The sequence below is a fragment of the Mirounga angustirostris genome, unplaced genomic scaffold, assembly GCF_029215605.1.
Source record: "Mirounga angustirostris isolate CCGP_5_RB_7025 unplaced genomic scaffold, mMirAng1.0.hap1 SCAF_2, whole genome shotgun sequence".
Lineage (NCBI taxonomy): Eukaryota > Metazoa > Chordata > Mammalia > Carnivora > Phocidae > Mirounga > Mirounga angustirostris.
In genome coordinates this window covers 80,307,176-80,329,927 of record NW_026991710.1, presented here as the reverse complement: position 1 = coordinate 80,329,927, position 22,752 = coordinate 80,307,176, and positions in this window count along the sequence as shown.

Below are 22,752 nucleotides of genomic sequence, written 5' to 3'. Positions count from 1 at the left end.
TAAATCTCAAACACACAATAATGGATAATAATGTTGCAGAATAATTTCTACAGTTTGATTCCAATCAATATTATGTATTGTTTATGAATACATATCTCTGTAGTAAAACTAGAAAGACACAGATGGAAACGATACACACCAACTCATGATGCTGGTTGACTCCAGTGAAATAGGGAGCCAACTGGAATTAGAGTGAAAAAGAGACTTCAACTCTCTCTAAAGCTTTCTTTCTTAAAAAAAAAAAAAAAATGGATTCAAGCATGAAAATATAGAAACACTTGCTGAATATTGGTAGTGGAAATAAGGATATTCATTATTATTTTCTGTACTTTTCTGTATGTTAAAATAGCTCATATTTAAAAAATAGGTGGAAATAACCTACTTCTGTAATAGAAAGCTAGCCAGCCGATTTCCATGGTGATGACACCTCCCTGACTTCATCCTCTGTGACAGACAAAACATAGCCTTCCCGTTGCTACTCTACCCTGGGCATCTATATGTATGACAAGTTCCTGACATACTTCTTTTCAAGTCTGTGATTTTGTAAGTTCAGAAAATCCTCTCTACCAATTCAGGGGAATTACAAGACTCTGAGGAACCACTCATGCCAATGCGTCACAAGAAATGACTGTGAAGTTTGATTTTTCATTGTCTAAAAACTGGACTTCATTAGAAACCATATGCTAATTTTCTATTAGACTCCAGGAAGAAAAGGCTAGTCTTACCTTAAAAAACTAATAAATGTCCTTTTATTAGGCATTAAGAACTACACAGTTCTCTTTCTAGACTCCCTTTATGCCTGGGCTTTTAGCAGGCTAGAGCTAATGTAATGAACAGTTGAATCTACCATCTTATTCTAGATCCTTATTCTAGATAATTTCCTTTCCATTTCCCCTATATAGTTTTTGATTTTTATTTCTGATTTATTTAACTGTTGCATTTGCATGTGTTCATAAGTGTTCTTAGAGCCATCTAAAAGGAAATGCATTTTAAAGTAATAGGCAAGTCGATTGATGGATAGATGGATGGACTGATTTACGAACCGTAGATTATATTAATTTACCCCGAGAAGCATGACTGCCAAATAAAACAGCATATTTTGTCAGCTGCTCAATATATTTGCTTGCCAGGATGAAAGTCTACTTAAAAAAATTTCCAGCAAGATTTCTCAGTGAGGGCAAAGTCAGTCTTTCCCACGATAATTCACGCTTTTGTGGCTGCCAGATTACTTTTCCCAAAATACAACCCTGGTCTTATTATGTATCGAAAACCTTCAGAAGTTCCCAGTGGTCCTTGGAATTAAATAGATGTTCCTCAGGTGGGCATCTTATACAATGCCCACCAAAAAATCTTACTTCTATGTCTTCTGTTCCTTACATGTACCCTCGGTCTCAGCCAAAGTGGAAAACCAGTAGTTTTCTGAGCACCCTCCACCTACCCATGTTCATCCTTTTTGAATACTGCTTCTTCCACCTATATATCTCCCCCACCGTAGAATCTTGCTTATACTGAGGCTCCTGGGTGGCTCAGTTGGTTGAACGTCTGGTTCTTGATCTCAGTTCAGGTCTTGATCTCACAGTTGTGAGTTTGAGCCCCACATGGGGCTCTGCACTGGGCATGGAGACTACTTTAAAAAAAAAAAAAAGAAAGAAAGAAAAGAAAGGGAAAAGGAAAAAAAAAAAAGAATCTTACTTATAATTGGATGTCTGTCTCTTGACTCATCTGGTGATAGCAACAGCAGATATTCATATGTTAACTTATTTGATCCTCATACAACCCTATTATGTATTATTAGGTATTATTAGCTTAATTTCTAGATGAGAAAAACTGAGGCACAAAGAAGTAAGTCACTTTCCCAAAGGCACATAACTCATGAGAGATGGAGCTGGGATTCAAACCTGGCAAGGAGCTGGGATTCAGCCTGGATCCAGAATCCATTATCCCATTGATGAAATTCAGGACGCAATACCCCCAAATATGGCACCTTGGCACATTGAGTATTTCAAGCTGAGGAAATTTGAGAAATGGCAGGTGTAGGAAGGTCTTTCTTACCTTCTGCCAAAGCAGGTCGTAAGACCGTCATGGGAGAGGTACCTTCCTTACACCTGGAGGAAAGGAACATCCTTATCTCCGAAGACAGATTCATGACAGAAGAATCTGAATGAACATCCCAAACCTGGCCCTCTTTCAGTGCTCTCTGCCTCAGGGACTGTTACTGTGATCTACCTCTCTGTCTATCTCACCAGACCTATCTTCACCTCACTCTCAGTGCTCCAGCTCCATATCTTCTTTCAGTTCCTCAAAGTCCTTCTCCACCCTTGCCTCAGTGCCTTTGCATACACTCTTCCCTCTGCCTGGAGTTCACCCAGGTAATCATTACTCAGCTGCCACATCAGGCTCAAACTTGACTTCCTCAGGAGAGCTTCTCTGATCCCATAGGCCAGATCATGGGCCTCTGCCTTTGCTCTTAGAGCTCTCTGTGTCTTTCCTTCATAACACAGTGCAGTTTGCAGTCCTGTGCTCTATGTCCCACATTACAACTGGCTCACATGGCCCAGTCCCAGCACAAGGTCACTCTCAGAGACATGAACTCAAGGTGAGTAATTAAAAACAATTCAGTGTGTTACTAAAATCAGCCAGAGAATATCAAGGGGATCCAGTTAATGATCCACACTCCACTTTAGAACATCCATCTTGCCCTTCCTTTGGCTCTCAAGCACACTTTGTGTTACAGCCCCAAGAACCTTCTCTCCCGCTGCCGCCGGCGTGTGCTCTGGGGTCACACCACTGATTTTGAACTCTGGCTGCACCACTTATGAAGTCTGTAACCTCCTGCAGGTTACTTAACTTCTTTATGCCTCAGATTTCATATTTGTAAAGTAGGGATACAGTCAGTACTTCTCCCAGTGTTGGGGAAGAATTATAAGGAATTATGTTAGCAAGGTGCATTGAACTGCTCCTGAAATATAATAAGGTCGTCAATAAAAGTTCTAAAAAGCAAGTTTAAACATTTTAATTTTATTTTTTAATAAATTATTTCTATCTTCTTTCTTTCTTTTTTGCACAAATTGCTTGTCCTTAATTCTAAAGTCTAGTTGCTCTTTCCCCATTAATTAGATTTGGCATCACGACAGCTCAGGAACTCAGCTGACAAAGAAAGAATTCTTGTTGGCATGGAGCAGAGGAGGGAGTGAGATGGGAGAAGCTTAGAAGACAAAAGCAGAATTCCCTTTGATGGTTGAAAGAGTGAAGGAAATTACAGATATTGTAATTAACAACTTTCCCTTTATTTTCCATCCATCATACTTCTATGATTGATGATTATGTAGCATCCCGCATTGGGCTAGGCTCTAGGAGAGCAGAATCTCTTTCTCCCACTCACCGTTGTATGCACAGTTCCTGGAACACAGCAGGTGCTCAGATGTCTGCGAATGAATATATGAGGGAGGTCGTGATGATGAAGCAGAACCATGCTGATCAAGCACTTGATACAGTGCCTGGCACATACTCGTTCTTGGTATTCTTCCTCTATTATTAGTCTTCCTTTAACGTCCATTTTCTTCTCTATAAGAAATTCCTCCTGCACCAGCTTTGTACCTAATCTCTTTCCGAAGCCCATCGTCAGGGCCCCTTCTCAGGACGCCTTCCCAGGACACCCCTTGTGGAGGAGGGGTGGCCCTCAGGCGCTGCCACATGCTGTGCTGCTCCGTAATACAGGATTAGCCAGCAACATAAGTCTCTCTTCACCGGACTGTAAACCCCCAGGGGGCAGTGACCATGTCGTCTTTGACTTGCAGTCTCCAGTGCCCGGCACATTGCTGGAAACATAGCAGGTGTTCAATAGACGTGAAATGAATATTATTAAATCACAGTTTCTCTTAGAGCTGATTCAACACGATTTCCACGAATCCCTTTATGAAACTTGGGAAACCCTAGTTTCATTAGTAATATTCGCACATCATCTCTTGGAGTTGCATCCCTTCAGCGTATGGCTAATATCATTCATTCAATGATAGTTTCAGAAAGAAAGACAATATATTCTGGTGATCCTGTTCCCAAGTGTGGGAAATCTGGGCTCCCCTCTGCTCTGACTAACCCTTTTAACCTGGCTTTTGAGAGTTCAAATACATGGAAACACAGAATTGAAGGGCTTTTGCTTCTCCAGCGAGGGGCCTAAACTACCCATAGCTAATGGTTGTTGAACATAATTTTCAAAGCACTCTAGCGATGGTAATGACAGAGCCTAATCACCTTTGCAGCTGAGTTCTGCCTTAGGTCAAAGAAACTCTCTTGCTGCATTCTAATCCAATTTTGTCTGGTTTTCATCTCTATAGAGATGGAGAAAAGCCAGCTAGCATCCTCCTCCAAATAAACCATCCTGTTCTCAAAGAAAGTTATTAAATCATTCCTTGCCTGCAATTTTCAAGGCGAAGCCAGTTCAATGTTTTTAATTTTTTTCTCGCAGGTCTTTTTTCCCATCATTTTAATGGTTTCTGTTGCTTCTCTTTGGACCTTTGCCAACTCCTCTGCAGCTCTCCAGAAATTTAGAAACCAAAACTTGATTCGACACTAAAAAGGGTCTGACCACTGTTAAATATAGGAAAAAATTGTAGGTTCTCAGCTTTTGTATGTCATACTCTGTCGTACATGTCAGGGCAGGAGAATGACATTAATCCAGACACCACTAAAGCATCATTTGTGATATTCTAAAAGAAGGTTGAGCAAGGATTTACCACTTAAAAAATACCTTTTGCTTTACAAATAATGTAAAGGGAAGTACAGGAAGATATTTAAAATGCTCACAACAATGTATTATTTCGAGCATTCATTAACGGAAAAATAATCAACATCACACATTATAAGCTGTTTTTAACTCTTTACCAGGCCAATTTACCTAAGGAACTCCTTAAGACATTGGTTTGGTAAAGCAGATTATATTTCTGTGAGTATTTGCAAATGATGCTGCGTTTTGACACTCAAATGTATTTTTGTACCTTAGAGCTTGTATTAATTCAGTTGCCTTCCAAATTTCTTATAATTTGTGAAGATTTCTCTAAAGTAAAACAATGTCATGTTTATAAAATCTTCAAATCACTTATTTTTCTGATTTTCACCCTCTTTTTTTCTTTTGGATCTTTATTTGTGAAAGATTGTTCCCCAGAGTAGACTTTCACACTCTCAGTTCCCCTGTTTTACCTGGAGATATGAATCTAGTGTAAAAGGGTAGCTAGCGTGTGCTGGGATCTCTCCGAAGAGAAAGTTGGCTGTGAGGGTATCCTCGGTATACATTTTCATTGTTTTCAACTGCTGCCCAACCCCTTGTGGACTTTTTCAGCTCCCAGGTAGATAAGAAATGGGTTCAGAGACAACCAGCCTCTGTAAGATCGCTAAATCTTGCCACTGATTTCTAAGTTTCCGACTCAATTTCTTTTGTTCTTCCAAGGACAACTCCCAAGGACTACTCCCTATTACTTAATCCCCTCCTATTCTTTTTAAAACATTTCTAAATATCATATTGTGAAGGCTTTGTTTGGGTTCATGAAATAATTTCTTTAGCTGTGTTTTTCCTTAAGTCACTTAGATTCTGTTTAGTTTAGATTCTCTTTTAGTTCCTCTAAAAGCAGAGTCCCACCCAAGGATTTGGGTGCGGTGTCCTTTTCGGGAGGTTATCCCAAAGAGCAGGAGGGAGGGAAAAAGGAGGGTGAGACAGGGAAGGAGGAAAAGTCAATAGAAGTGTGTATTATCAAGGGTGGATTCAATTTCTGAGACTTAAGGATCTCTGAAGAGCATACAGAATTCCTCCTGAGATTGTGTCCTGAAGGACAGGAGGCCAGCGCATTTGTCCATCAGCACAGAGCACAGACCCCTTATCTTATCAAACCTTCCATATCATGAACTGGTACAATTTATAAGAGCCCTTGGAATAAGTGGGCCACTTGACAGGAATACATGCTCCATGATGGGTCTCCTCATGAACCTCTAACTGCAATGGAAATTGAAGTTTGGGGAGCAACTTTTAATCTGTTTGGAATTTAAAAAAAATTCAGCTTTGATACGAATCTACACCAATTTGAGGGTACTTTCACCAACAATGTTATGGAAATAAATCTCTTTGCCTCCTCTCCCAGTGTTGGCATAAGAAGCAAGAATCAGACAGAAACGAAAGATGGTATTCAGAGAGACTCTGGGGAGAGAACACAAGAGCAAGCTCCACACAGCGGGTCAGTCTGAGACCCAGGGAACTCACAGGGGTTCTGCCGGGTGACCTGGGTGTGCTCTGGCTTCCATGCAACTGGGGCACTGTATTTATTTGAGAAGAAACATTTTATTCCAGCCACACGATGAGAGTATTTTTCATTAGAAAAGGTGTTAGGTGTATTTGTATAATTAGAGCAAATTGACCCGTGAGGACTAGTGGTTTAGAGTGTTGTGTGTAAAGAGGGCTGGTCCATGTCTCAATTTATTCTTAGACAGTATTTCTCAAATCTTCTTGGCCATGACCCCCAGTAAGGCAAACATTTTACGTGATGACTCAGTAGACACATATATAAATATACAACTGAAACAAAATTCCCCACAAGATAATAATTCTTAGTGTGTACTCTGATATTTTCTGTTCTGTTCTTTTCTATTCTACTCTTCTATCCAATTCTACTTGTTCTATTCCATTTTTTTTAAAATGCTACTCTAGACTCATTAAATTGTTTATGAGACCTACCAGCAGATCACAAACTGCAGTTGGAAGAACTCTGCTCTAGGGCATCATAGTTTTGGGCTCACAATTCCTCAACTGATTTGTTTCCTTTCATGTCATAAATCAATGTACATATAATTTGTTTCCTACTATAACTGTGGGATGGTTTCCTATCCAGCCCTTTTCCTCCCACCATATCTTTTTCCACTAGCCAGAGTGTTACAATGTAGGATATATTGTTTTGGACTCATTGGAACTAGTTCTAAATTCTTTGCTACTTCATTCTAAAAAGGATAAGCTGTAAAACCTACAAAAGAGGGTCTTGGCTCAGGGTGCTTTAGGTTGTACGCAGCAGAAATCCTGCCTCAAGCTGTCTTCAATAATACAGCAATGTAATATCTCATTGGGAGGAAGTTCAGAGCGAGGCTTGGTTGACTCAGTGACTCACTGGTGTCACTGAGGATGCTGGTTTTTCCATCTCTCAGCTCTGCCCATCTCCAGGCTTCATCTGTAGGCTGGTATCAAGATGGTGTAGCTGTTCCAGGCATCACATGGGGGAGCAACTACAGCCAAAGCAAAGAGAGGGTGACTCTCTTCCTGTTGTTCTTTTATGGAGAAGCTCCCAGGAGCTGTCTTGTCATTTCCCATTGGCTGTAATGTAGATATTGCCTATCCCGAAACCAATGACTGGCAAGGAAGATGCAATTACCCTTAAATCAATTTAGAGAGCAGATGGAGAGGTCTGCACAATGAAGTGAAATCTCTCAAGTTTCCTTGATTCTTCCCTTTGTCCCGTCTCCGTATCTAATTTCTCACCAAATCTTGATGATTCTACTTCTAAATACATCCAGAATCAGACCACTTTCCCCCATCACCGTTGCTACTACCCTGGTCCAAGCTGCCATCTTTCCTGCCTGGATATTGCATAGCCTCCAAATTGCTTTCCCTTCTCTCTCTCTTCACGCTCCTCTTCATTCACTTCTCAACACAGGGTAACAACCTTGTCAAAACAGCAGGTCCTGTCAGGTCGCTCCTCTGCCCGGAACTCCTCAGCAATCTAAGAATGCCTGTGAGGCTTTGTACGCAGAGCCAGCATGGAGGAATGGCTGAGACAGACATTCAGAAGGGGCTTACCTTCTATGGGGGGGTCGGGATACACACGAGCCAGTGAAATCACAAAATATGTAGTATGGTGGATGGTGGCAAGTGTTGAAGATGAAGAATGAAGTAGGTCCCTGGCATCATGAGGTTTGTATTCTAATATACTCTAATGTACTGGTATAGAATAGGCCCCTGATATGTGGTAGCTACGTTAGTTACTGTTTCCTTTGAAACTGGCAGAAACCTGGTTCATAGCAAATTGAGCAAACGATGACAAATGCAAAAGCAGGCCTAGCTTCAGGCACAGCTACATTCGGAGGCTCAAAAAACATCCCCAGGGGCCAGTCCCTCCCGACTTTTCCACCAAGCTTTTCACCATATTGGTTTCATTCTCTGGCACATTGTCACCAAATGAGAGCAATGATGGGCACCATGGCTGCAACTAACATCCTACTATTGTAGCAACCTGGTGGGAAGAGTCTATCACAAAAGTGCTAGCCACATTTCAAACCACATTTTGAAAAACATGGCAACGTGGCCCTCAATAAATTATTAATCTGAATGTCAGTTTCCTTTTCTGTAAATTGGGGGTATTGATAATAATCCCTATTTCACAGATAACTGTAAGACAAGTTTGCTTGATGTATCTAAAGGCATCTTGCCTGGTATTTGGCTGAAAGTACACACTTAACTACATATTCATCATTAATTTGTTTTCAGATGTGGGTGATTTAATCACAATCACTGCTTAGGGAGCTATCAGAAATCAACAACTTTTATCAATGCTTAAAATTAGCACTTTGTCATATATTATCCTGACCTGTGACTGCTTCTTGAGAACAGTTTCTTTAGTTATATTGCACAGTCTTCCTCGTGAAGTAAGGTAGATGAGTTTGGAGTCTGAAAAGCCTGGGTTCAAATCCTGCTCTGCCACTTAACCATGTGCGATTTTGTGGAACTGAGTTACCTTCTATGACACCAAATTGAGTGATTTGTAAAATGTAGATAGTGATGCCTATCTCACTGGGGTTGCAGGAGGGATGAAATGGGGTGGTACTATTTCCCTAGCACCATGATGGGTTCAATACATAATACCTAGCAGCCTAGGATGGTGTCCCCCATCACAGCGACTATTCAGTAAATGCACACTTGGGATTAGATGCATGTTCTAGACATGCAGGCTTGGTGGCCCCTGCCTGAACTCTTGGGGCAGCTCTGCTTCCACAGGTGTTCCTGCAAAGTCATTCTTTTTTTTTTTTTTTTTTTTTTTTATTTTAAGCAGGCTCCCCATGGAGCAGGGAGCCCGATGCGGGACTCGATCCCAGGACCCTGGGATCATGACCTGAGCCGAAGGCAGACGCTTAACCATCTGAGCCACCCAGGCGCCCCCCTGCAAAGTCATTCTTAAGAATTTCCTTGGACACCCAGTTCTGAATAGTCAGGATTTCAAGATACTTCTTTGGTGTAATAACTATCCAAGAGGATGTAATTTTACCCTAGTTTTTCTTAAGCTAAATTCTATCCCACATTAATAATTACCTTTCTCTGTCATTCCCCTCATATACTGCACATAATTATCTTTTTTCTCAAGTAAGCCTGCTTCAGAAGGGGCTCTGGGGTCGAGAGGCATAGGGGACTGGTGTACTTGTGTCCTGACTTCTCCTAAGCTTTTGGTTTAGGAGAAAGCATGAAAGGGTAGCTCTGAAAAGGGGAAGAAAGTGACAAGGTGACATTTAAGACAACATGTAACATGTGTGTGGAAGGCGCTGGTGTCACCAAGTAGACAAGAGCACATTTGGGCACCAACGGGTGATATTGGCATCTTCTCCATTTGCTAGGTTTCCCCTTTTGTTAATTTTGTTTTACTCAAAAAATATTTGTCAAGGGGCGCCTGGGTGGCTCAGTTGATTGAGCATCTGGCTTCGGCTCAGGTCATGATCTCAGGGTCCTGGGATCGAGCCCCGCATTGGGCTCCATGCTCAGCGGGGAGCCTGCTTCTCCCTTTCCTTCTTCTCCTCCCACCTTGCCCCCCACTCATGCTCTCTTTCTCTCTCAAATAAATTTTTTAAAAATCTTAAAAAATATATTTGTCAAGCTCATATTATATACCAGGCTATGTGCTTGATGTGGAGCAAGGTACAGCCTCTGCCCTGATGAAAAAATAGTGTTCTTAGAGAGCTGACAAGCAGCTGTGGAAAGAACATTCTAGTGGGAGAGGCCTGGAGTAGAAATGCTGGGCATGGTTGGGGGTCAGTGAACACAGCCATAGTCTGGCTGGAGCCCACAGACGGTAGAAAAGGGGTATATGAGAGAACACATTGGACAGTAGGATGGGACCATATCATGTGTTCAGGAGGTGGGACTTTCATAGCATAGATCCTACCAGAGGGGTATCAAAAACCATCTATTACCCCGCGGTGCCATCCTGGCCATTGCCAGGGTGACGTCGAGCTAGAAAGCAAAGCAGCTCTTCAAGGGCATCTTGAAGGGCTGCCAGTTTACCATCTGCTGGGCTCCCTTCCTCTTGTGATTTACTTGGAATTTAAGAGGAATACATATCCTGAAATGCCTGAACCAAATGTTTTGAGCCTACTTTGGAGATAAATGACTATCTGATCATCTGAATTTGGAAGCAATCAATGAATAGGAACAACATGGAAGGTGCGTACTCTGACCAGGATAAGAAAGAGCTCATCAACCAGACGTTCATTGCTTGGATGGCACAGAGATCTTTGCCGACACAGCTATGCCTCAGTGGGGCCTCTACTGACTTATTCGTGACAGACTTTATCAAAACAGACGTTTTTAATAATGAGAGCACAAAATAAACACAACTACCCAGCTTCCTTGTCTTTAGGGTAATAAAGAATTGTGTCCATTTTACTAATGAAGACACTAAGGTTCAGAGATGTGAATTGACTTTTCCAAGGTCAAACAACTCCCATGGGCATGAAGCAGCTCCCAAAGCCACATCTCTAATACGGCTCTGTTCTAAAAGGAAGTGTGAATGACTTACAATGAGATTTTCAAAACCTAGTTGACCAATAGACTTCATAAATAATGTCAACTATAAATATTTTAGTATTTCTTTTAATATATTTGCACTCAACTCAGGGAATAATAATCTAAACAGAGACACTATTTAGATTTCATTCATTCATAATCACCCATTGCATAGGGACCACAGGGCTAGAATTCTTCAATGAAGAATAAACAGTAGATGCTTTCTCTTCTACTTGTATGCACACTAATAATATAATCTTACAATGAGTTCTGTGGTTCATCAAGGTAATAAAACCTATCCATTTTGACATTGAACTGTCCATTATCCAATACAGAGCAATTTTCTTATTAAGACAATTTTTAAAGCAGTTTTAGGCTCATAGCAGAATTAAGGGGAAGGTACAGAAATTTCCCATATACCCTCCTGCCCCTACACATGCATAACTTCTGTTATAAATATCCCCCACCAGAGGGGTACATCTGTTACAGCTGGTGAACCTACACTGACACATCATTATCACCCAAGGTCCACGGTTTGCGTTAGGGTTCACTCTTGGTGTGGTACATTCTATGGGTTTGGACAAATGTACAATGACATGTACCCAGCATTGTGGTATCACCCAGAGTAATTTCACTGCCCTAAAAATCCTCTATGCTCCACCTATTCATCCCTCTGCACTCCCAACTCCTGGGAACCAAAGATCTTTTTACTGTTTCCATAGTTCGCCTTTTCCAGAATGTCGTAGAGTGGGAATGATACAGTATGTAGCTGTGATATTGTGATTTATAATAAGAAACATGTCTTTGGAATTCCTCCAGTTTCTGGCACAGAGATCTTAAAACCCTTGGAATTTCCTAAGTGATGGGAGCTATAAAGGTGTCTTTTGTTATGTTAATGAGGTGACTTTTGGACGTCACCTAAGGATGGGGGCTGGTTGCCAGGAGAACCAACTCTATGGTTAGAGAGTTGGAACTTTCAGTCCCACTCCCCACGGGAGGGGAGATCAAGTTCAATCCCCAATGACCAATGATTTAATCAATTATGCCTAAGGAAGGAAACGTCCATAAAAACCCAGAAGGATGGGGTTTGGAGAGTTTCCAGGTTGGTGAATGTGTGAAGGTGCTGGAAGAGTGGCAAATTCTGAGGGCGTGAAAACTTCGAGCCCCCTTTACCCACACCTTGCCCGATGCATCTTTTCTGTCTAGATGTTCCCAAATTATATCCTTTTATAATAAACCAGTAATCTAGGAAGGAAAATGTTTCTCTGAGTTCTGTGAGCTGCTCTTGCCAATGAACAGATCCCAGGAAGGGAGTGTTGGAAGCTCTCATCCAGCCGGTTGGCCAAAAGCATACATAGGGGACAAGTTAGACTTGCAGGTGGCATCTGAAGTGTGTGTGTGGCGGGGAGAGCAGTCTTGTAGGACTGAGCCCTTAACCTGTGGGATCGGATGCCATCTTTAGATAGATAGTGTCAGAACTGAGTTGAATGGCAAGACATCCAGTTGGTATCGGGGAATCGCTTGTTGGTGTGGAGAACACCTCCCACCCCCACATTGGAATTGGTACCAGAACCTGGAGTAGCCTTTTCAGATTGGCTTCTTTCACTTAGTAGCATGCACTTAAGTTTCCTTCATGTCTTTTCATGGCTTGATAGTTTTCTTTCTTATTAGCACTGAATAGTAGTCCATTGTCTGGATGTACCACAGTATATTTATCCATTTGCCTAGTGAAGGGCATCTTGGTTGCTTCCAAGTTTGGACAATTAGGAAGAGATGTGCAGGGTTTTGTGTGGACAGAGTTTTCAATTCCTTTGAGTGAATACCAAGGAGCAGGGTTACTGGATCATGTGGTGAGAGCAAGTTTGGCTGTGTAAGAAATTGCCAAACTGTTTCCCAAAGTGACATTGCTATTTTGCATCCCCACCGGCAACGAATCAGAGTTCTTGCTGGTCCACATCCTTGCCTATATTTGGTGTTGTCAGTGTTCCAGATTTTGACCGTTCTAACAGGTATGCAAAGCAAGTTTTAATGTAAGGGAAACCAAATTACTTGATACATCTATATCCCTGATGGATTAGTGGCAAAAAGATATACTTAGGAATCTGAGTGGTAAGGATCCCAGCTTCAACACTTTCCAGCCATGTAGCTGTGGGCAAATTATTGAACCTCTCCATTTCTTCTTATATAAACAGGTTATGGTAATGGAAGTCTTACAGCAGTTTGAAAATATCATATAAAACAACACATGTAAAGCACTCATCAGTGTGTGGTCACGTAGGAAGCACTTAATCAGTACATGGTTTCTCCTCCCCCTGTAAAACATGAGGTTCAGGTCACCTCTCTCTATGATGATAGCACATCTCTTTTATCTCCCCACTGTTGTCAATTACTAATATGACTAGACTTGACCGTCTGATTTTTCAGGATATAGTTTTAACTTATTTTATAGAATAATGGTGAACTTTATCTAAACCACTTGCCTTTTATTTTACTAGTAGCTACACAGCACATAAGCTACAACTTAAAGCAACATAGAACCTAATATTAGACACTCAGTGTATGTAGTATTCTTTTAAGAGAATGATCAAATCCTCCAATTTGAAGAAATTTCTAGATTATCAAAAAAAAATCTCTCAAGTAAACACGTACTGTCCTGACAGTTTATAGATTCCCGCTTAGATCACCTATCCCAGAACATGCCAGAACTCAGATTTTTAGGTTTCTGTTCCTGAATATGATGTTCTTCAAAGGGAGGTTATGAAATTGTGTCACATAAGGAACGTACTACATACACAAGTTAATCTCACATGCAGAATGCTTTCCGTACAAGAACCACCAGAAATCTACGAGAAAAGATGACAAAACTTTCATAATTATAACGAACAGTTGGAACTAGCAACATTGGGGCACAGAAAGGGGAGGCAAGGAAGGAAACAGAACTTAGAGAATTGGTTCAAACCTCAGCCAAAGGAATTAGGAAACTGGACACTTGATGGTACGAGCAAGATTTGCCTTTGTTTATTTCTTGAATAAAGTAAAGGAAACCATGAACAGTGGGAAAATTCTTTCTACCTCCCCAAAGGGAAGCAGAAGGGGCTTACGAAGGCTGTTACCAGCTTTACAAATAAGAAACTGAAACACTTACAGCCGATTTTACTGCCAGCAAAATGCAGCCTCTTTCTAAATGTAGCTAATGATGGGCACATCAAACTAGGACAACTTAATTTTAATTCCGGGACACACACATCAAAGGCTTCGTTTTCCTCATCCTCCTTTTCTGTTACTGCCATAAATGATGTAAATAGTACATTCTCTTCTTTGGGAAGAATAATGGGAGTGGTTTGTTTTTTAATCTTCTGTTTGTGTTGATAAACTTGACCATGGAGAAATCTGCCAAATGTATAATAATATGTAAACAATTCCACAGGCACCTCGAGGCTGCAAATTCCTTGAGGATCAGGGCTGTTCTTGTGCTATTTTCATATCTTTCAGTCTCTGGCTTGTGCATATGGGCAAGGTATCTGTGGAAGTTGGCATTCAAAGAAGTATTAGGTAGGGGTTTCCTAGAGGCCTGGGGCAGTCCTGGTCCTGATGGTTACAGACAGTTGTGTCCACCAGGTGAAGCAGCCAAATTAAGAGGTGGAGTCAGAGGAAGACCCCCCCCCCCCATACATGTGCCCCACCTGCAAATTTCAGACAGAAGGTGGTAACAGATCCCTCAAGGAAATCCTTTCCTGAATGTTGGCACCCTTGGTATGATAATATCCTATATGTATTAAGCATTTAAATTGGTTTCTGTTGATTTTTTTGCCTTGGTCCAATATGTGGTTAGCTATGGATCCTGGCATCATCATGGTGGCAGAGGGACACGTCCTGTCTTCCTCACCCCTCAAAACATCCACCTTTGGGCTCTTTCCTCTCCTTCCACCCCCTCCTCTTCTTCTTTTTCTTTCTCCTTTCCCTCCTCCTCCTGCTCCTTTAGCAAACTGAGCATTACCATTCACTGTTTTTCACCTAAGATGTGACTTCATAATTGTACATTGTCATAATGCTCGGACTTCGGGGTGGTTTCGACAAATCAATAGATCAATGTCAGAACAACTGGGAGAAATTAGTCATTAAGTATGGCTTTATAACCACCCCTGGTGGCAAAAAGAATAAATTATGCCATAATACCACTAGCTAGCATTTTTTGAGCACCTAGTATGTGCCAGAGAGACAGTGTGATAAGTATTCTGTATATATTATTTTATACAGTTTCTCACAACAACCTGATGAAGTAGATACAGTTATTCCCATGTCACAAATGGGAAAACTATAACTTAGCAAGACAGCTGAGGTCAACTGCCCAGTGTTACACAGCTAGTAAGTGATGAAGCCAGGTTTAAATCCAAGAATTTTGATTCTTGAACTTAGACTCTTAGTTACTATTGCTATTCTGCATTAGATCCTTGGTGTGTGTCGGGGGGTACCATTCTTGTTTTATTCCCCTGAACTTTCAATATTTTGTGTTTAATTTTTCAAAGTACCATCTTGTGAACTTCTAGGAGTCTACAAAGTTGTCTCAAAGTCTCTTAATTATAAAAAATGTTTGTTTGAGGATGCAATTTTAAGAATCTTTTTAACAATTTCCTTTGATTTAACTATCTTATTTTATTTAACTAAGTCTTTATACTTTAATACTCTGCTTCAGCTTCTAAATGTCCCATAAACTGTGATGATTGTTAGGACAAAAGCAGGAAGAAAACTCATGATCTTAAAATTGTTTTCTTTGTAACATGTGATGAATCGGACTTGCAAAGTTCGTAGCACAAAAGTTCTTGATGAATGTTAATTCTGTGGAAGCTGGCCATACCACCCTCTTTAAAACAAAATTTTCTTTAGATGTTCTGTTTGTGGCAGATTTTTCCGGATTTAGACTAATTTTCTCCTTCCCTACTGGTGCGTGGGTAGGAGCTTTATTAAGTCATAAATTCCATGACAGTGCCATATCTATCACTGGGAGACCTTAAGCAAGTCATTTAATACTTTGAGCCTGAGTGCTTTCACTTTTAGAATGAGGTGTGGTATAATGAAGATTCCAGTGACTACTCCCTTCCCTTAACCCTCAGTAATGGCAGCCTGCCTCGGTTAACCCTATCCTCACCCTGACTGATAAAGAAGATACGGATTTTAGTAAACTCTAAAGTTTCTTCTAATTCTAAAGTAAGGGTTATCCTTTTATGATATGTCTTAGAAAGATTTTCTCATCTGGGAAAAGAGATTTTCTCTTTGGAAATGCTTAGTTAATAGAATGTACTCTGACAAGAGCCAGCATACGTAAGTAAGAGGATACTGGACCGTGAGCCAGGAGATGGGGAGTACTACTAAACAACTTTCTCTCTCTCTCTCGTTCTTTCTTTCTTTCTTTCTTTCTTTTTTTTAAGATTTTATTTATTTATTTGAGAGAGAGGATGAGAGGAGAGAGAGAGCACATGAGAGGGGGGAGGGTCAGAGGGAGAAGCAGGCTCCCTGCCGAGTCTCGATCCCGGGACTCCAGGATCATGACCTGAGCCGAAGGCAGTTGCTTAACCAACTGAGCCACCCAGGCGTCCCCCTCGTTCTTTCTTTCTAATTATGGTAATACACATACCATAAAGTGTACCATCGTAACTATGTTGAAGTGTACTGCTCAGCGGCATTAAATACTTTCACGCTGTTGTGCAGCCATCACCACCGTCCATCCGCAGAACTCTTTTCATCTTGCAAAACTGAAATCCTGTAGCCATTAAACAATAACTCCCTATTGTTGCCCCCAAGTCCAGCTCCTGGGGACAACTGTCCAACTATTCTAGGTACCTCAGATAAGTGGAACCACACAGTATTTGTCTTTTTCTGATGGTCTTATTTCATGTGGCATAATTTCCTCAAAATCCATCTATGTTGTAGCCTGTTTCAGAATTTCCTTCTTTTTAAGTCTGAATAATATTCCATTTTATGTATATACCACATTTTGTTTATCCATTCATCTGTCTGTGGACACTTAGGTTTCTTCCCTTTTTTGGCTATTCCAAATAACGATGCTATAAATATGGATGGATGTCCAAATATCTCTTTAAGTCTCTGCTTTCAACTCTTTTGGATATATACCCAGAAGTGGAATTGTTGGATTATATGGTAATTCTTCTTATAATATTTAGACGAACTGTTGTATTGTTTGCCAGAGCAGCTATACCATTTTATTTCCCACCACCCAGCAGGGCACAAAGGTTCCAATTTCTCCACATCCTCACAAACACTTGTTATATTCTCTGTGTTGTTGTTGTTTCTTTAATAATAACTATTCTATAGGTATACAACTGTGAACAAATATTTATTTAACCATTCACCGTTTTAGGTGTTGGGATTACCACAAACAGACCCTACTCTAATGGAGCTTCTAATTTTAGGGGAAAGAGCAGACAGAAATAAACAAATGAAATAAAATACTTGCAAATCATGATAAATGCTATGAAGGAAACAAGGAGACAAGGCAGATAATAACGGGACCTACTTCAAAAACCTTTTATGAAGAAGGAACATTTGAATGAGGTATGTAGGTGGCAGCTTAGTGGAAGGGAAGAATATAGAAAAGAGCAAACAGACAGGGGCAAAGGATGTGTGAAGAACTTGAGTCTAGGAAGACCTTGGGGTGTTCAAGTTGGAGGAGGGCACGACAGCGTGACTAGAAGAGTGCAGCAGGAGGATACGACTATGGTGAAAGGCAGGGGCTGTGTTGTTCAGGTCCTTAGGAGTCATCTTTCAGATCTGGGATTTTGTTCAATGTTCAGTAGGAGACCGTTGAAATTTAATGCGGGAGAATCGCTTTCTCTGAACTTTGGACTAAACACTGACTTCTAAGCTTCTGGTTCCTAGGTGTCTTCCCAAGAGCCTTTGCAACCTCAGGGCTGTGAAGAAGATGTTCTTGGGCTCCTGGAAACCATATGCATGGTGGTTAAGAACTCATGTTCTGGGGCCAGGCATACTTGGATTCAAATCCCAGCTCTACCACCTACTAACAGTGTGACTTTGAGCAGGTTGCTTAAGCCCTCAGAGCTTGTTTCTTCATCAGGAAAATGTGAATAATTGTACTTTTCTCATAAAATTGTTTAAGGATAAAATGAAAAAATGTTTATGGATCCCTTACCACAGTGACTGCTACACATGAAACACTAATAAACATTAGCTATTATAATTATTATAATCTTATATTCATTCATTCAACAGGCTTTATTTATTTATTATTAGTTTTTAAATAGCTAGACCTCTGAAGGTCCTGGAAACCTTGCTTCCGAATTCCTTAGAGACTAAGGGTATCTCGCTTTTTAAAATATGTTATTTATTTATTTGAGAGAGAGAGAGAGAGTGCATGAGAAGGGGAGAGAGGTAGAGGGAGAGGGAGAAGCAGGCTTCCCATTGAGCAGAGAGCCTGATGCGGGGCTCCATCCCAGGACCCTGGAATCATGACCCGAGCCAAAGGCAGATGCTTAACTGACGGAGCCACCCAGGTGCCCTCATTCGACAAGCTTTAATTAGAGCCTATTATGTCCCTGGCTCTATGCCAGGTAGAGAGGGGTGAAAAGATGAGACCACTGTCCTGGTTTTCAGAAAGCAGCAACAGCTCAAATTTTAATGGTGCTAGGTGCAGTAGAGGATGTATTATAAATGCACAAAGAAGGTGCACTCAACCAGGACTGGGGATGGGGAGTTAGAGAAGGTACCCAAAGCAAATGATAACTGAGTCAAGTATCGAAGTATGAGCCAGGCGGGGGGTGGAGGGGAATGTTGTTCATCTAGACAGAGAGGACCACATGAGCAAAAGCATGGAGACAAGAAGCAACAGAGAGGCAAGAGGAAAACAAGTTGCAGTTCAGGGGATACTACATAACAAGTGTTGGGATAGGGGCTGAGGACAGCTAGACAGGGACTGGATCACAGAGGCAAAGGACTTGGGGTATATCCTGTAGGCAATGGTGAGCCAATGGAAGATTTCTAGAGTGGAATGCCCTGTCCAGATTTGAGTTTTGGATGGTTCATTCTGTTGCATATATAGAAGATGGATGCAATTGGGAAAAGAAAGAAGAAAGGAGAACAGGTAGGAGGCAATTGCAATAAACCAGGCAAGAAAGAGATGGTGTGAGTCTGAATTAGGACATTGAACATAAAGCTGAGAAGATGAGGCAGATTTTAAAAATATATTATGATGAGTTATTGGATGTGAAAGTGGTAAGGGATGGATATGAGTCCAGGATGACTAGAAGCTATTAACTTGGGTACCTAAGTGGATGGCAGACCTGGAAACTGGAGGAGAGCTTCCTGTGGATACCATGACGCATAGCTTTCAAGACAGAAGCCATCATCCCCTCAGCCTCCAGAAATAATGGCAGCTGAGGGCTCACAGCCAAGTCCTCTCTGGCCCAAGGGAGCTACTTTGCTTAAGGTTATGGCCCCTTGCCAGGGGCAGCCCATGTTCAATCATTGGTTAACTTAAAGACACAAAAGCTAAGCTCCCTTTTCTCCATTCAGGAAAACTCTGAAGGGCCATTCCAGCCCCAGAGCTCTCTGAAGATCAGCTGAGGCCTCTGTTGTGTCCATGTCACATCTAAACTTCTCTCTGTGTCTAATCCTGTTGTCCCACTGGCTTCCAGGTGCTGTTCTCTAGAGCACTCCCCAGGAAATTTCTGGCACACAGACAGCTGTTTCAGTGACTGTTTCTCAAGGGACCAGACCTTTGACAGAAGGAAGATACTCAGTTTCAGATGAGTTGAGCTTGGTATGTCTGTAAGACCTCCAGGTAGAGATATCTAGCAGGATTTTGGTCAGCTAAGCCTAAAGCTCCAGACAGAGCCATGCAGTAGAGTTATGGCAGCACATAGGTGATACAACCCCTTGGGTGCAATTTCCAAATTAATGGGAAAAAAAATCCAAAAACCAAAAGTCTTTCAAAAATTCATTTAGTGGCAAAATCTGACCTGATCTGTGCTCTTCTGACACCAAAAGCTGACCTGAACATACATGAGAACTATTTATAACCGCTTTAATAGTCCTACTTAGTGTGAATATTTCTGTGTTTTGCTACAGAGATATTCATGTATTTGACTACAAGGTGCTGTCCCAGACTCTGCTGGGACCAGTGTATAATTTTCAGTACATGCTCCTTTTTACCTTACCCAATTCTGAAAAATTCTGGATTCTGAAGCCGTTTGGTCTTAAGGGTTTCAGATAGGAGACTGCTGACTTCTAAGTAGAAGCATGAAAGAGGATAAGATCTCCTAGGAAAAAAGTATACACCAAAAGCAAGCAATAGATGGGTAATAGTAGTATTTCGGTCTAGCCAAGGGAAGGGTGAGCAACAAAAAAAAGAGAGAAGAAATGTTCCTAAGGTGTGGTTAATTAGGAGAGGGCAGAGTCATGGAACGAGGAGGACAGAGCTTTGAGAAAGAGGAGAGCTATCAGTGGACTCAAGTGCAGCAGGGGTCTAAGGGCCAGGAACTAAGACTCATCCCCCACAATTGGCAATTGGTGGTTGACCGTGGCAAGCAGTCTCAAGAGAGTGGCAGGGGCTCAAATGCAGTGGATTGTGGAATGAATGGGAAGTGAGAAGAAAATTATACAGCTGCCAGAGGGGCAAGGGCGTGTTAGTTTAGCTGGAAGAAAGCACTGGGTGTGTGTGTAGGAAGGCAGGGTGGAACAGAGAGTGAGGGAGAGGTTGAGAGATAGATAAGATGGAGGAGGAGGCAGGAGGACCTCAGGTGGGGCTGAGGCAGAGTGGAGAAGGGGAGGATGAGGGGTGGTCTAGAACTCAAGGAGGGACTCCTTACCTTCTAGGTTGGAAGAAAGGAATGAGAAAGAGATATGATGTAGACAAATGGGTGGGTAGGAAGCCCAGAGTTGAGGTTGGTCATCTCTGATGACTTCCATTTGTTATTGAAATAGACTAGATCATCTGCTGGAAGTAAAGGGATGCAAATTGGAAGGGATCTTGAGGAGAAAGGTGAATGTTTGGTGTAGGGAGGGTATCAACCAACAAGATCAGAAGGATGAGAAATTGGTGGTCTAAAGTTAGAGGACACATACCGGCATTCATTGACACAGTGGTGTGATTTTTTTCCCCCAGCCTTCAGCTCTATGCTGAAGATGATGTTAATTAAACAACAAACTATCTATAAAACCATTAGAGGTTGTCAAAGAATATTTAATGACAAGGATAAATGTGTAAGCTATGCTGCAGGAGATATGGTTGATATCTTCCTCAGAACCCTGCAGCATTCATCTCTGTACAGATCTCCGTTCCTGAAAGGCTGCTTCCTGTGGTCACATGAATCTCTCTGCCAGAGACTTTCCTCTGACCAAGGAACATGCTAGGAGTCAGGGCTAGAGGAAGGCCCGTCAATTCCTAGGAAAATTCTTACTCACTCCCCAAATTCCCAGCCCAACAAATTACTGACAGGAAGTGGATGGTTAAATACTTCAGCTTCCTCAGCCTTCCTTGGGAACAATTTTGAGATGTTTTCTACACTGTTTCCAAGAGTTCCCCAGCAAAACTCAGCTCCTTTGCTACACAATGCCAGTTGGATTAATTATATACAATCTTTTGACTTTCTTCCTGTGATGATTTTTAAAAGGCCCCAAATTCTTTGGCATTCCTCCCATTAAGTGGTAAGGTCTATGTCCCCTTCCCTTGAGGGCTTGTGACAGCCTTGACTAAAAGAATATGGCAGAATCAACACCATGATTTCCAAGACTAGACCACAAAAGGCCCTCAGCTTCTGTCTGGTTCTCTTGGACTCTCACTACTGGGGAACCCAGACACCAGGTAAGAAGTCTGACTACTCTGAGGCAGCTGTGCTGGAGAGTCCACATGCAGATGCTCTGGTCAACAGCCCCGACTAAGCTCCTGGCAGACCCTCAGAATCAACTGCCAGCTGTGGGAATGGGCCACCCAGAACATCCAGACCAGCAGGGTCTTCAGATGCCTGCAGGCTCAGAGCTGAGCCCCCCCGAATTCCTGATGCACAAAATTGTATGCAAAATAAAATGGTTGTTGTTTTATACCATTCAAGAGTAACTTGTTACACAGTAACTGGAACATTTCCCTTCCCTTTATCTCTTCCTCACATCCTTACTGGTATTTCCTGGGGTCACTTTGAAAATGAAGTATGTGCTCTTAAATCTGTATCTCAGAATGTGTTCCTGGAGAACTCAAACCAAGAAAAACCATGTTACAAAAATAATAATTATGACATAACCACAACCATGAAAAGAGCACTGGAGAGAAAAAGAAGAAATATATAAACTTAACCAGGTTAATTTCTAAGTGGGAAGATTGAGGTTGATTTTTATTTTTAATATTCTTTTGGTGTAGTCTGTAAAAGTTATAAAATATGTATGTCTTTCTTTTATTAGAAAAAAACTTACAGAAAACATGGGAAAATGAGTAATGTATTATTAAATTTTTTTCTATGAAAATTAAAATGTAACAGTTTTTACAGTTGAAGTAAAATTGTATTCTGAAGTGTTTATGGCATAACTCGTCCTTAGGTTAATGAGCCTACACACGTGCCTTGGACACAGTGATTCTAGACTCATGTGACCCACACTCACCTGGGGCACCCTCTCTGACCACTGCAAACAAATCCTTAATCCAATAAAAATTCAGCCAACTCCTCTCTAGAATTTGACTAGGAAGTGCGGTGCTCATGGCGGCATGGGCAGAGGCCCAGTAGTGTCAGGAGCAGAGCCGGCCTGTCTCGGGCTAAGGCCACATTCAGGTTGAAGTTGTATGGGAGAGCAGAAGCCATGGGAAGGAGAGGGTGCTGATGTGCTGTGTGGAGAACAGGTCAGAGGCAAAGAGGAACAACGAAGAAACCCTCTCTGTGTCTTTCTGTGTGTGTGTGTGTGCGTGCACTCACATGCGTGTAGGGACAGAGACAGAA